Below are 13,605 nucleotides of genomic sequence, written 5' to 3'. Positions count from 1 at the left end.
AGAAATGTTTACTTTCAGATTATAAGAAAATTGTTACATTTGCTAAAACTCAGACTCCTGGTGTGTCCTAGCACCATGCTCCATTTCTTGATTGTGCCGTGGTTCAAAATCATGTCTTAAATGTTAGAATTGTCTGGGGAGCTTTTGAAAATCCCAGTACTTTGGCCCCCACTCAGGACCCTTTTTTGTTGGAATCTCTCTGAGAAGGAGCACAGGCATCAGTGTTTTGTAGTGTTTCCCTGATGCTGCCAGTTATGCACAGTGCAGCTTTGTACCAGGCCTCAACCTGGGCTGGGTGCTGTGTTTTGAGAATCCAAAAGCCACACAGTCTAGTGAGAAGAGATGGAGCCTGGGCAAGCTGCAGACTGTTCTTGGACGTGTTTGGCAAAATGCTCTTATTTATACTTGCTCCTGGAGTTTGTTTTCCTTTGCTGTTTTCATTGCAGAAATCACCTTCTTATTCTGAGAATGGAGAGAAAAAATGGTGGTCTGGTTCATTAAGGCCCAAGTGACTACTTGGGCTTCATTTCAGCCCTGATGAAATCTGGGAAGAAGGCTGAAGCTCTTTCTGCTAGGCATTTGAGATGGGAAACTTTGCCCTGAGATAAAACTGAATGTGCCTTCAGTGTTTATAGCAGCACTGTTGATAGTAGCCAAAAGGTAGAAGCAATCCAGATGTCTGTCACAGATGAATGGATACACAAAATGTGATCCATCATACAATGGAGTATTATTCAGCCTTAAAAAGGAATGCAGTTCTGACATATACTCTTTGTGGATATAGGGTAATTTTTAAAAAAACATGATTTTATTTGTTAAAAAAATCTCTCACTCAGCAACCAACACAAAAGACTTCTGTGACCTCTGATCACCAAGAAACGTGTGGGAATTTCTCCCCACTAACAGCCAGTCATTTCAGTTCTTCAGTGGACACCAGCTTCAGTGAGCTCACTTTTTCAGTAGACACTTTAATTCAGTTTTGACACACTCTACCTGGAGATAGCATCAGATTCCACAGATTGAGGGCTCAGTCACACAAGATTGTCTCCTACTTCAGGTGCTGAGCACAAACCCCAGATTGTTTTTGCCTGTGCTTCTGACTGGCCACGTATATTAAAGGGGGTTTCCATGACCCCCTCCTTAATTGGATTCAGTTAATAGAGTGGCACAGAACTGAGGGAAACACTGAGTAGTTTATTATAAAGGATGTCACAAAGGGTGCAGATGAAGAGCTGCACAGGGCCAGTTACAGGGGAAGGGGCACGGTACTTAAGTGCCTTCTCTGAGTGTGGGAACCTCTGTGTTCAGCTTTTGAGAAGCTTTCTGGCCTCTGTTCCTCTGGTTTTGGAGGCCCTGTTACATATGTATGATTGATTACATCATTGACAACTGATGATCAGTTTAACCTAACACTCACTCCTACCACTTTGGGAGTTAGAGCTGAAAGTCCCAGCTTTCTAATCAGATGATTGGTTTCCCCTGGCAACGCCCCCAGCCTGAGGCTATCCAGGAGCCCCCAGCCCTCAGTCTACTCATTAGGATACAAAAAGACACCATTTTGGGGATTCCCAGCAGTTGTATACCAGCAGACAGTGAAGACCAAATGTGTATTTCACCATATCACATGGTACAACTTGGATGAATCTTAAGACATTATGCTAAGTGAAAGAAGCCAGACACAGGGCAAATACTGTGATTCCACTTACATGATTACCTAAAATAGTCAAATTCATAAACAGAATAGTGGTTACCATGAGCAGGGGGATTGAGGCGTTACTGTTTAGTGGCTTGAGTTTCTATTTGGAATGATGAAAAAGTTTCAGGGGAGAATAGTGATGATGGTTGTACAACCATGTAAATGTGCTTAATGCCACCGAATGGTAAACCTAAAAATGGTTACAATGGCAAATTTTATGTTCTGTGTGTTTTACAATAAATTAACATTTAAAACATACGTGTACTTTACCTCTTCCAGGTCGCTAGCTTGGGGACACCATACTGTATCACTCATATCCGCCAGAGACTGTAATGGAGTGGTGCCTGCACAGGTTGACTAAAGCTCTTACCCTCTGCCATGGCGGTTAAACTTTTGGCTGATTTTTCTTTTGGCAAGAGGATGTAGCTATCTGCTTTCCTGCTATGGAGTTGCCAGCTGTTGCTTCCTATCCTGTGCCTTTAACTGCTATTCTCCTTTTAATGGACTACTTAATGATCTGGTGTCCTGAGAACTGGGATAAGCCAGCCTGTTGAGTGGTGTGGGCTTTGTGGTGGCCTTACCCAGTGCCACCCTCCTGGGACTTCTGGTTTGGGCTCAGGTAGCCAGGAGCCCTTAAAATAACCACTCTGGTGTCTTTAACAACAGAAATGGTATAGTTTCAGGCTTGTTTTTTAGCTTCAGTTTTTACATTGGCACCTGAGGTTCAGCTAATCTTGTTTTCAGTTAAAGATGCGTTTATATAAACTTTTTTTTCCAGCCCGAATGTCACTCTTTTGAGTGGTGCTGCCATTGACTTTCTTGAACTTTTGGCATCAACAGTAAGACGGCTGTTGTTCAGGTACCCAGGCATGCACTTGGTGTGGTCTGGCAGGAAGCACCCTTTCAGGGGCACTTAACTCTAAGAGGAGTTAGAGAGTAGGACATTAACACCCAGCAGTGAGCAGAGTTACCCTCCTATTTCTGAGGTCCTTTCATGTCCAAAATTGTGAAACCTAAAGCTAGACTTTTAGTTTAGGGATATTTTGGACTTTTTAAAGAAACATTTACAGAGGTTTTCTCATTTGCTCACAATGCCCTCTTAGGCAGGCAGCTTTTCCCATAGTCCATTGTGTGGTCCAAATTAGTGCCAAGGGCTTCTGGGTCCAGCATTTCCAGCAGCTGAGAGAGACCCTTGGGGGCATAGATAAGTCATCTGAGTCTGCAGCCATAGTGTCATGAAAGCACCTCCAGGTGGCTGTGAAATGAAGCTCTTTTGCCTTGACCTGTGGGAACTATGTAAATTCTGAGAATTCCCAGCATACAGAGAAGATCAGGGTGGGATCATTAAGCATGGTGGCATGTTGTGATAACTAGGGGGTCTCCTTTTGGCTTGCTTTCCCAATTAAAGGTGGAACATATTTGTAAAATGAAAAATGTGACGTTGATGAGCTGAGTGGCTGTCATTCAGCACTGCTTACAATTTATTTAGCTAATCATTTTGTTACTACCTAGCAAAATAACTGGTATGCTGGAAGGAATTAACATCCTTCTGGCTGTTACAGTGTAAACCTAGCGGTTGCTGTCATTATAACCTGCCTGAAGGGTAGAGTCAAGGATGACTGAACCTTCATTTGTCTCGGAAATGGACATAAGTTTGTTATGATCAATGTCTAGGCAAAGGAGTAAGGCATGTGAACTACTAAAGTTGTATGGGATTGGCTTAATGAGCTGCTCTTTTTATATGTACATTCTCAAAGGTAAATTCAGTCCTTTCTCATTATCTTTAAAGATAATAGTATAAAGATGCTATCACCAAATGGAAGCTGTGGTTTTAAGAAAGCCCAAGCCCCTGTGTTCAAAATAGTTATATATCAGGGGAACCACCTTTAGAGCAATTTGCACATGAATGAGATGTTCCCGTGGAGAAAATGTATTCTCTGGGTTGACTGCCATCCTGTTTAATGCATAATATGGAGGCAATGAGAAGAGATTAGGAACTACAGAGCCTCACTTGTGGAAGTCATAAGGAATATGAATTTTAAAAGCTCCATCCCATCTGCTGCCTACATTTCTTTTTTCCATAGTGTTTACAATGTCCTAATTTTAGTTATTTTCATTCTTGATTGTCTCTCTGTCCCTGTGAACCCACAAGGGCAGATGTCTTTGTGTTGAATCTCCTGAACCCACGGTCTCCCAAGATATGTAGTAGGATGAGTCAGACCTCCCAATGTTTTCACCTAAACCGGGAACACTTCAAATGATGGGAATACTGAGTCATCCTCAGGCACCTGCTGCTTGGCTAGCCTCAACCAAGAGCCAATTTGCAGTCTGTTCTTCACCGGAACAGCATCTCCTTATAGACCCATTCCTGAGGCATAGCAGGTCAGAATCAGGCCCAGTAGACACATGTTAGGAAAGGGGATGGGGGTGGTGATGGTGGGTGATAAACAATGATCAGGTCACAGTTAAAATTACCCATCGACTTGGGAGTTTTGCAGGATCCGAAGTGCCATTAAATCCACTTTTTTCCATCTGGGACCAGTAAAAAAAATGCCATCTACCTCTTTAATGAAACAGACTTTTTTCTTTTTCATTTATAACAAACGCTTATTATTAAAACGTCTCAAATGTTTTCCTTGGGTTGAAATCAAATTTATAATAGCCTGTACGTCATCCCCTAGAGATAGCGAACCCAACTCATGAGGGAGCCTGTGTTTATGAGGAAGAAGGGGGCTACACTTATGTTTTCATACATATGGGTACAAGAATGGAACAACCTGGAAATGTGAAAACTGCGGGCTTTGAGAAGCGGCTGTATGTGTTGTGAAGCTTTACCATCTGAGGCAGAGTCCCAACCTGGCCAGATAAGCTGTTTGCCTAGAGCATCTTTCTGTGGGTTGGTGTTTTGTATCTTGAAATGAATGAAATTGCTTCCCCAGGCCTGGAACACATCTGTTTGGGTGTTGTTCTGGGTATATACTTGAACCCATTTATTATTAAAGAGGTTTGAGTTTGTAGTGGATTTGATGAGAGTTTTTCTTTTTCAGCACCCATGATGAATTTCTTCACCTGAAAATATAATGCATTTTGATGCTATTTCTATGGCAACCAGTGAACGCCAAGGGAACAAATTCTATGTTTGTTTTCTTTCTTTCTTTTTTTGAGACGGGAGTTTCGCTCTTGTTACCCAGGCTGGAGTGCAATGGCGTGATCTCGGCTCACCGCAACCTCCGCCTCCTGGGTTCAGGCAATTCTCCTGCCTCAGCCTCCTGAGTAGCTGGGATTACAGGCACGCACCACCATGCCTAGCTAATTTTTTGTATTTTTAGTAGAGACAGATTTCACCAAGTTGACCAGAATGGTCTCGATCTCTTGACCTGGTGATCCACCCGCCTCGGCTTCCCAAAGTGCTGGGATTACAGGCGAGAGCCACCGCGCCCGGCCTCTATCTTTGTTTTCTAATGTGGTAACAGGATTAGTGGAGGCACCCCAAAACTCCATTATAAGTCAGTGCTGTGTTTTGAAGAGAATTGAAATGGTCCAGTACTAACTTTTTAACATTGGCTTCGAATACACTTCTAATAATCTACATGTCAGCTTACTGTCGGTGTTAAATGTCATTTGGGCAGGAGGGAGTGCTAGATGGGAGCTTCTTTTTAATCCCCCGTGTATCCCCACTATAGTCCTTAGGGATTTCATTTTCTGCGTTTCAAAAGTAACGTACACCTCTGTCATTAGGGGTTCATGTGCCCAGCCTGTGGCCCCTGCCCCACCCTTAAGCCTAAGGGAGTCAAATGGTTTTTATGTGTCTGTCCTGCCTTGAAACCAAACCTCTCTAAGAACTAAAACAAAAATGTGAATTACACCTTGCCCTTCAGGCTGCTTTGTTGGAAAGCATTCCCTGACTTAAGCCCCTTGCTGAGAGGCTTTAGCACCCTGTGAAGTACCCCTCTTTTCCTTCCTGTCTGTGCAGGCAGGGACCTGACTGTGGGTGGTGCCCTGTGGGCAGAACCCAGACGCTGGGGGCTTTAATGTTCTTACAAGCACACTTCTCCGGGCCTTTCCTAGCTTCCATTCTCCTGGTTTTATCAGATCTGTTAGGGTAGTGCAAAAGTAATTGCGGTTTTGTTTTGTTTTTGTTTTTTACCAAAACAGCAATTACTTTTGCACTAACCTAGCTACCATGAGAGTGGTTTTGAGTAGGGAAGTAATACCCATCTATTTTCTGATTTTTAAGTAGCTAAGGAGCCTAGCTTTCTACTGGAATCATTTGGAAAGGTCATGGGAGAAACATCTCAAGCTTGCCTAGATTCTCTCTTCTGGGCCTGGCCTCTGCCTCAGGGCACTAGTTGTCAGAACCCAGAAACAGACCTGTGGGGCCTGGGCCAGGAAGTGGGGGGTGCTGAACAAAGGCAACCAGAGGTAAAAGACATGAAGCATTTCTAATATGGCTCTGTAGTCTTTCCCTGGGTAATGAACCAAGAAACTGTACCTGACTTTGTTTAGCTCTCATGTTCAGAGGCGGAGGAGGGGGCTTGCCTGTAGCAGCCACCTTGGCACAGTGGAGACCTGGTGGCTGTGGAGGGCTAAGGAGTCGGTGCCTGCTCCTCTGACCTTTCCCTCCCTTCAGCAGATGGTACTGTTGCGTGTTCTCTCTCTGGTGCCAGTGAAAAAGCTCGTTCATGCCATTCACAGAGTAGTCTGCTCAGAACTCAGCCCTCCTCCATCTGCTGGGGCAGGCACCCATCACTTTGCTTAGTGGCCACCCTCGGGCGTTGACTTCCTCCTTTCAGCAGCCCTGCATGTCTGGTGGGCAACACACCAGCCTTTGTAGCACCAGCTGCTCGGCTGGTTTGGTAAGAACAAGGGAAGACTATGAAGCTGTTCTGTTATCTGCACACCAGCAGGAGAAGCCAGCAGAGGGTATGGATGGGCTTAGGGCAGTGTCTGTAGTTCCGGGTGAATTCTGCCTGTGCCTCTTAAACAGCTTCTGGGTAGGAGCTGATTTTTGATGGGTAATTGTCCAAGTTTATAACTGGATCCTGTGTTTCGGTTCTCACCTACTTACTTACTTATTTTTTGAGACAGGGTCTTGCTCTGTCATCCAGTTTGGAGTGCAGATTATATAGCTCACCGCAGCCTAGAACTCCTAGCCTTAGGTGATCCTTCCCAGCACCCCCATAAATCCTTTCAAAGTTGCAGATGTGATAGTAACTCTATGTACTTCAGCAAACATCTGTTCAGGACGTTCTGTTTTGAAAGCAGAGACCGGAACATGGATTTGTATGACCATGTTCATAGCAGCACTATGTACAGTAGCCAAAAGGTATTATAGAAGCAACTCATGTCCATTGATGGATGGGTAAGTAGGCAAAATGTGAAGTATTGATCATAATCAGCCTTAAAATGGAATGAAATTCAGACCTGGTGCGACAGATCGCCTGAGGTCAGGAGTTTGAGACCAGTCTGACCAACATGGTGAAACCCCATCTCTACTAAAAATACAGAAATTAGCCAGGCGTAGTGGCACATATCTCTAGTCCTAGCTGCTCAAGAATGCAGAGGCACAAGAATTGATGAACCTGGGAGGTGGAGGTTGCAGTGAGCCTATATCACCACTGCATTCCAGCCTGGGTGACAAAGGGAGAGATTCTCTTTAAAAAAAAAAAAAAAAGAAAGAAATTCAGAGGTGCTACGATGTGGATAAACTTTGAAGACATCATGCCAAGTGAAATACGACAACCCCAAAAGGACAAATACTGTATGATTTCACTCACTCGAGGTACCAATAGGAATCACTTTTCATAGAGACAGAAAGTAGGATGGTGGTTGCCAGTTATTTAATGGATATATGGGGTACAGAGTTTGTTTTATGAGGTGAACGAGTTCTGAAGCACCCAGTGTGGTGGCTGAGCTATAGTCCCAGCACTTTGGGAGGCTTAGGCAAGAAGATTTCTTGAGCCCAGGAGTTTGAGAGCAGTCTGAGTACCATAGCAAGACCCTGTCTTAAAACAAAAAATACATAAATTAAAAGGTTCTGTATCATGGTTGCATAACAGTGTAAATGTACTTAATGCCACCAAACTATGCAGTAAAAAATTGTTAAAGTGGTAAATTTTGTTACATTTATTTTTACCATGAGATTATTAAAGTTTTTACTATTTTTTTAAAAAAGAATAAAGATACTATTCTCTAAAACTCCATAAATATTTTTGCATACGGGAAACTCAACAATGATTGTATCCCGTGTTGATAGTTCCCATGTGTTTCCCCCATTCACAAAGGTTCACACATCACAGGCAATGTGTTAATAGTAATGCTATGTTAATATTTTCTCTTAAATAGGTATATTTAGTTGAGCAGGTTGATTTAAAGCACAGGCGGGCTTGTGGGTGGTGAACGTGGTGGGTGTGAAACTGGGGTCTAACCATCCTGAATGTGTAGTATTCCCCATCCCTGTGGCCCCAGAGTGGAGTTTTTTAAATGCCTACCCTTCCCCTCCTAGCCAGTGAAACATTGTAGATTTTCACAGGTCAGCACTAACCTTGTGTCTTTTGAGCATCAAAAATGTGGCTAGTGCTACTGAGGAAATGAATTACTTTAATTAAGTTCTAATTAATTTTCAAAATTGATGCTCAGTTAATGAAAAATATCCAGATGTGTTGGGGATACCTTGGGTATGTGAATCTACTTTTTTAGCTGCAAGTTTTATGGAATCTAAATGCAGATCACATATTTTGCATAAAAATTTAGCACCCGAGGCCAGGTATGGTGGGTCACGCCTGTATTCCCAGCACTTTGGGAGGCCTAGGTGGGTGGATCACCTGAGGTCAGGAGTTAAAGACCAGCTTGGTCAACATGGTGAAACCATGTGTCTACTAAATATACAATAATTAGCCCGGCATGGTGGCGGGTGCCTGTAATCTCAGCCACTGGGGGGCTGAGACAGGAGGATTGCTTGAACTCAGGAGGGGGAGATTGCAGTGAGCCAAGATCGCACCATTGCCCTCCAGCCTGGGTGACAGAGCAAAACTCCGTGTTAAAAAAAAAAAAAAAGCACCCAAATTGTGCTGTGACTGTGGGGCATGCACACGTAGATTTCACAGATTTAGTGGGGAGAAAAAAGGTTACACATTTACATGTCGAAATGGTGTTTTGGATATGTTGAGTTCAGTGAAATATACTAGTAAGCTTACCTACTTTTCTCTGTTAATGTGGCTCCCAGAAAATTTAAAATAGCCTGAGTAGCCCACATTAGATTTCCGTTGGATATGCACAAATGTGCAAGTATGGAGTTCCACTTCTTCCATGCACCAGCCACCTTCCTCTCTCATGTCCTGCACCTGATCCCCCTCTTACTTCCCTGTCTATGCTGCTGAAGTCTCTTTCTCATCTTCTGTGCTAATAAGGCCTCCACCCTGTGATACCACGGTGCCTGATTATGGCCTTGCCGTAGCACCATTCTGGCTCCTCTGTGTTAGGCCAGCTCAGGGAAGGAGCTCTACTGCTTTCCTCATCTGCTTGGTGTGGAGGGGACTGTACTGATATGTGTTGCTGGATACCTGAGGAAAAACCTTTGCCCCCTTCTGTCTGGCATTTGGCCATGGGTCCATAGACGGACAGAGGCATGGGAAGAACTGGTGGGAGGGATGGGGCACCTGCTTGATATGGCTCCCTCCCTGGACAAGGCAAGCGTAGCATGGCATCTGAGAGAACCTAGGAATGACTTAGGAAGCTGGGGAAGGCCCGTGGGCCTCATGTTGCTCTCTGACTCCCCACACACGCCCCCAAAGCAGTTACTAAACTCAGAGTGGGCACCTAACTAAGACATGTGTCTCTCCTGCTGTGCCTTGGGCCCCCACCCATCCCTGGCCATTTAAGTCCTCCTTTTAAAGTATTTTTTCCCCTTGGTTTCTGATTGATAATTATATACAAGGTATTTCATGGAGTTGGAAAAAACATATATAAAGTAATAATAAAAATTAGCCAAAGATATCTTATCTTGCCATCTTTTTTCTACTCAGGGATGTGCATGTTTTCTTTTATTCTTTCATTCTGTGTGCTAGACCCTAGTCTAAAGCTTTATCTGATGCACCTTATTTCTACATCCTTAGATATTTCTTCCCTTTGTTTGTTTTTTGACATGGGTCTGTCTCTGTCACTTAAATTGGAGTGCAGTGGTACATTTTCGGCTCTGTCTCCCAGGCTCCAGTGTACCTGGGACCACAGGTGTGCACCATCCTTCCTCCTCAGCCTCCAGAATACCTGGGACCACAGGTGTGCAAAACCATCTCTGCCAAAAATACAAAAAAATAACTAATTTTTTGTATTTTTGGCAGAGATGGTTTTGTCATGTTGCCCAGTCTGGACTTGAACTCCTGAACTTAATCACATTTTTAGTAGAAAGGTGATGAGGCATTCCTAGGGAGTGCTACAGGTTCCATGGGAGTGTGATAGTCACTGCCCTGGGTTTTGGTTTCTGTTGGTCGGAAAGTTCCTTACCAGTAAGTGGATGTTACTCCTCAGTGAACTCAAAGGACAAGCTGGCCACATCTGCAGGGGAGTAAACTTAGGTAGTATGATGGACTCTGAGTCTGCAAGATGCCAGTTCGGCTGCACCTGAGGATCCCTTGGGGCACAGCACCCAGGGCTGCTCTGCGAGTGGCTGCAGCCTGCAAACGCTGGAGACATGAGGAAGGGTGCGCACAGTGAGGAGATGAGGCACGCTGTGTGTCTTTTCTCTCCAGCACCTCATACACTCACCTGTCAGGGTGAGAGTTGAGGGGCTTGACTTCTGTGGGCTATTTATTTTGTGGAAGTTAGAGTGGAATTAAAGGCAGACAAGAACATGGTTCTCATGAAGCGATAGATCCCTGCCAAGTTTTTTGCTTCCTTAGCTGTTCTCATCTGAAATGGTGTAAGTTTCATTTCATTCTGCTGCTTTTACATTCTGAAAGTTACTGAGATGAGAGGGTGACAGCCATTTACATCCAAGCATTCCTCTGCAGCTGATTCAGAGTAGACGCTGGATGTGTCTGCTTCTTGTATGATGTACTCAGTCTGCAAGAAGGCCTCCCAGCAGTGCATCAAGGGAGTTATCTGGATGGCTTGCTTTTACCTGAAGAAAGGGAAGGGTGAAAGTGAGGTTAACATTGCCTGGAAGGTGGGGACCCCTTGGCCTATTTCCCTAGGACCGCACTGACCATCAAAGGCTTCTGTAAAGATGTAGGAATGGCCTTTTGTGTACCCTTGGGGGTGTGGATCAGATATAAATCCAGCAATTGAGACAGTGTCAGCTCTCACTGACTGGTCATCTTTGGGCCTTGGATCAGTCTTCAGTTCCTACTTTGTCAGTCAGGAACTTGAGGGTCTTTGGAAGCTGGAAGCTCTGATGTTAATTTAGCGTAGTTTTCTGTGTGTTCCCTTTTCTCCCCCCACAAAAAAAAGCCATGCCCTTCCTCTTCCTGATCCCCATAGATTGGATTCTGTACCTGGTGAGTGGTGAGGGCAAGATGAGAAGAGTCATCTTGCCTGAAGGCACTTCTTGAGTGTCTGGATACTGACTGGTATAACCTTTTTTCCAGATCTTTCTTTTAAAATTACAATGAAGTGCCCAGGGTAGTATCATTGAAGAAAAGATTAACGTCACCTCTTCATCGAGATACCCAGGCTCCAGTATCTCTGCGCCCTGAGTCAGTGTGTGTTCCTGGCTTCTTGGCATGGCTCCATCTCTCCTCGTGGCCATCAAAGGTCTAGTTTGGCTTTCCCACCCAGCAGGGGCTCTTGGTGGTCATGGTTAAAATGTTGCTGGGTGTATTGGGTTATGGTGTCTCTAGAAACACTTGTGCTAGCCCTGTGCCCTTTTGTGTCCCCAATGAGTGTAGGCAGGTTCCAGAGACAACTTGAGTCAGCCAGCAGCTGCTTTGCTGCTTTGAGAAGAAACTTAGAGGCATGATACACTCTTGCTTACTCATCCAGGCTGCTTCTCAGTGGGTGAAATTTAGAGCAGTTGATTGAAATGTCACCTTTCCCACTTGTGGGTCTGTTTCAGGAGCTCAGTTTTGTTTCCACTTACACGTAACAGGCCTGTGGGTTAAGCTGGTGTGTTTTGGAACATTTCTGCCCCCGGCAGTGTTGTCATGAACCATACAGATTATCATTTGCATTTCACTTGTCTCCCTCTTGGCTTCCCAGATCCCCAAAGGGCATGATCTTGACCACTTACCTGGAAGTTGGCATATAGTTTTAAATTTAAATGAGGATTATGAGCTTAGTTCTTATGCTTTTGTTTGAAATGGGAAAATTCCAGAAGACCAGTGTGATGTCATCCTGAGAAATGTTCTGATCGACACCAGGGGCAGCCCAAGACTGAGTTTAAACCCGTTTTTCACTCTTAAACATTCCTCTCATTTTAATTATTTGTGCTAAGAAGCAAACTTCCTCCCCACTCTTGCTGCCTTTGTAGAGTCTTTCATTCTCCAATGTGTCCCTCTGTTTTCTTCCTCCTAGAAAACACCCATCTTAAGCAGAGTGAAGTGCCCAGCTCACTGCCAGCCCCCACATTGTGATAGGCATTGGTCTCTGGCCATCTTGGAGTCTCTCTCAAAGCATGGTTTCAATCCATAAATTTAGAGTCATGTCATATTGTGTTTCATAATTATTTATTATTATTAAAGGCAGAGTCTTACTCTGTTGCCTAGGCTGGAGTGCAGTGGCGGCAGCCTCGAACTTCTGAGCTCAAGCAATGCTTCAGCCTTAGCCTCCCCAGAGCTTAGTAGGACTGTGTGTGCCAGCATGTCCAGCTGTGATTGACATGGTGCAGATGAATCTCAGTGCCACATCCCCCACACCAGCTCTGTTGAAAAGATGATAATTAAAAAGGTGTAAAGTGAAGGCAGATAAAGGAGATGGGGTAATGGCTTTTTTTTCCTGAGATGGAGAGTCACTCTGTTGCCCAGGCTGGAGTGCAGTGGCTCGATCTCAGCTCACTATGACCACCGGATCCCGGGTTCAAGCGATTTCTCCTGCCTCAACCTCCCATTTAGCTGGGATTACAGGCACACACACCATGCCTGGCTCATTTTTGTATTTTTAGTAGAGATGGGATTTCACCATGTTGGTCAGGCTGGTCATTAAAACCATTGACCTCGTGATCCACCCACCTTGGCCTCCCAAAGTGCTGGGATTACAGGCATGAGCCACTACGCCCAGCCATGGTAATGGCTAAGAGGCAACCAGGAGAAAATGTCACTTTTACCTGTGAAGGGCACAACTGAGTCAGTGAGAATGCATAAATGCATAGTTTGAATTAATGACATATTTCTGTCATAATCTTTCAGCCTTTAATTTGGCTAGGTGTAATGCCTGGAGGGCCAGCTCAACCAGGTAGAAGTAGACAGACACCAAAAGGCCAGTAGGGGCTTGTGAAAGGGGATAGATTGCATAGAGACTGAGTAGTTTTTACATTTGTGCTGGGTGGTTGGTTGGTCTTCATTGTAAGTTGGTGGTGTCATCTACACACCTGCCATCACCTCCGGCTTCATTCTGTAGGTCTGCGTGCACACCCAGCTGGCATCATTACCTAATTTCATTTGTAATTTTGCATTCTGCTTTTCTAATGTAACATCACATTCTCTCCCCTTCACAAAGCCGAGAAATCTGTGGAATGGGCTGCAAACTATGGCCTGCAGGCCAGTTAGTTTTATTGGCACACAGTGAGGCTCATTTGTTTCAGGATTATTTGTGGCTGCTTTAATGTTATAATGCCAGAATGGACTATTTTAACAGACAGTTTGTCCTGCACTGCTGATGGTATTTGCTCTTTGGTCCTTTATAGGAAAAGTTAGCCTAGTCTGCCCCTGCTGGAATATGTTTTAACCCAACAGTTTGTTTTTTTTTTTTTTCTATTT

At 44.4% G+C, this 13,605-nt stretch overlaps 1 protein-coding gene and 1 long non-coding RNA gene across 6 annotated transcripts in view; one reads left to right on the top strand and one right to left on the bottom strand.

The window, feature by feature from the left end:
* BRD4 (bromodomain containing 4) overlaps positions 1-13,605 on the top strand; it is a 96,158-nt gene that overhangs the window by 37,570 nt on the left and 44,983 nt on the right. The window lies entirely within an intron of this gene.
* Positions 7,523-12,029, bottom strand: LOC118150235 (uncharacterized). 3 transcript variants are annotated; one of them, XR_008478726.2, is made up of 4 exons: positions 11,772-11,923; positions 10,460-10,814; positions 10,199-10,377; positions 7,523-7,701 (listed from the first exon to the last, which is right to left on the bottom strand). It is a non-coding gene; the product is annotated as an uncharacterized LOC118150235 (long non-coding RNA). The 3 variants fall into 3 exon arrangements; XR_008478727.2 differs by having other exon boundaries at positions 10,199-10,814; positions 11,922-12,029; XR_013530737.1 differs by having other exon boundaries at positions 10,199-10,814.

The sequence above is a fragment of the Callithrix jacchus genome, chromosome 22 (assembly GCF_049354715.1).
Source record: "Callithrix jacchus isolate 240 chromosome 22, calJac240_pri, whole genome shotgun sequence".
In the NCBI taxonomy this organism is placed as follows: domain Eukaryota; kingdom Metazoa; phylum Chordata; class Mammalia; order Primates; family Cebidae; genus Callithrix; species Callithrix jacchus.
The sequence above is the reverse complement of the archived record's forward strand: the minus strand, read 5'-3'. Positions and strand labels throughout refer to the sequence as shown.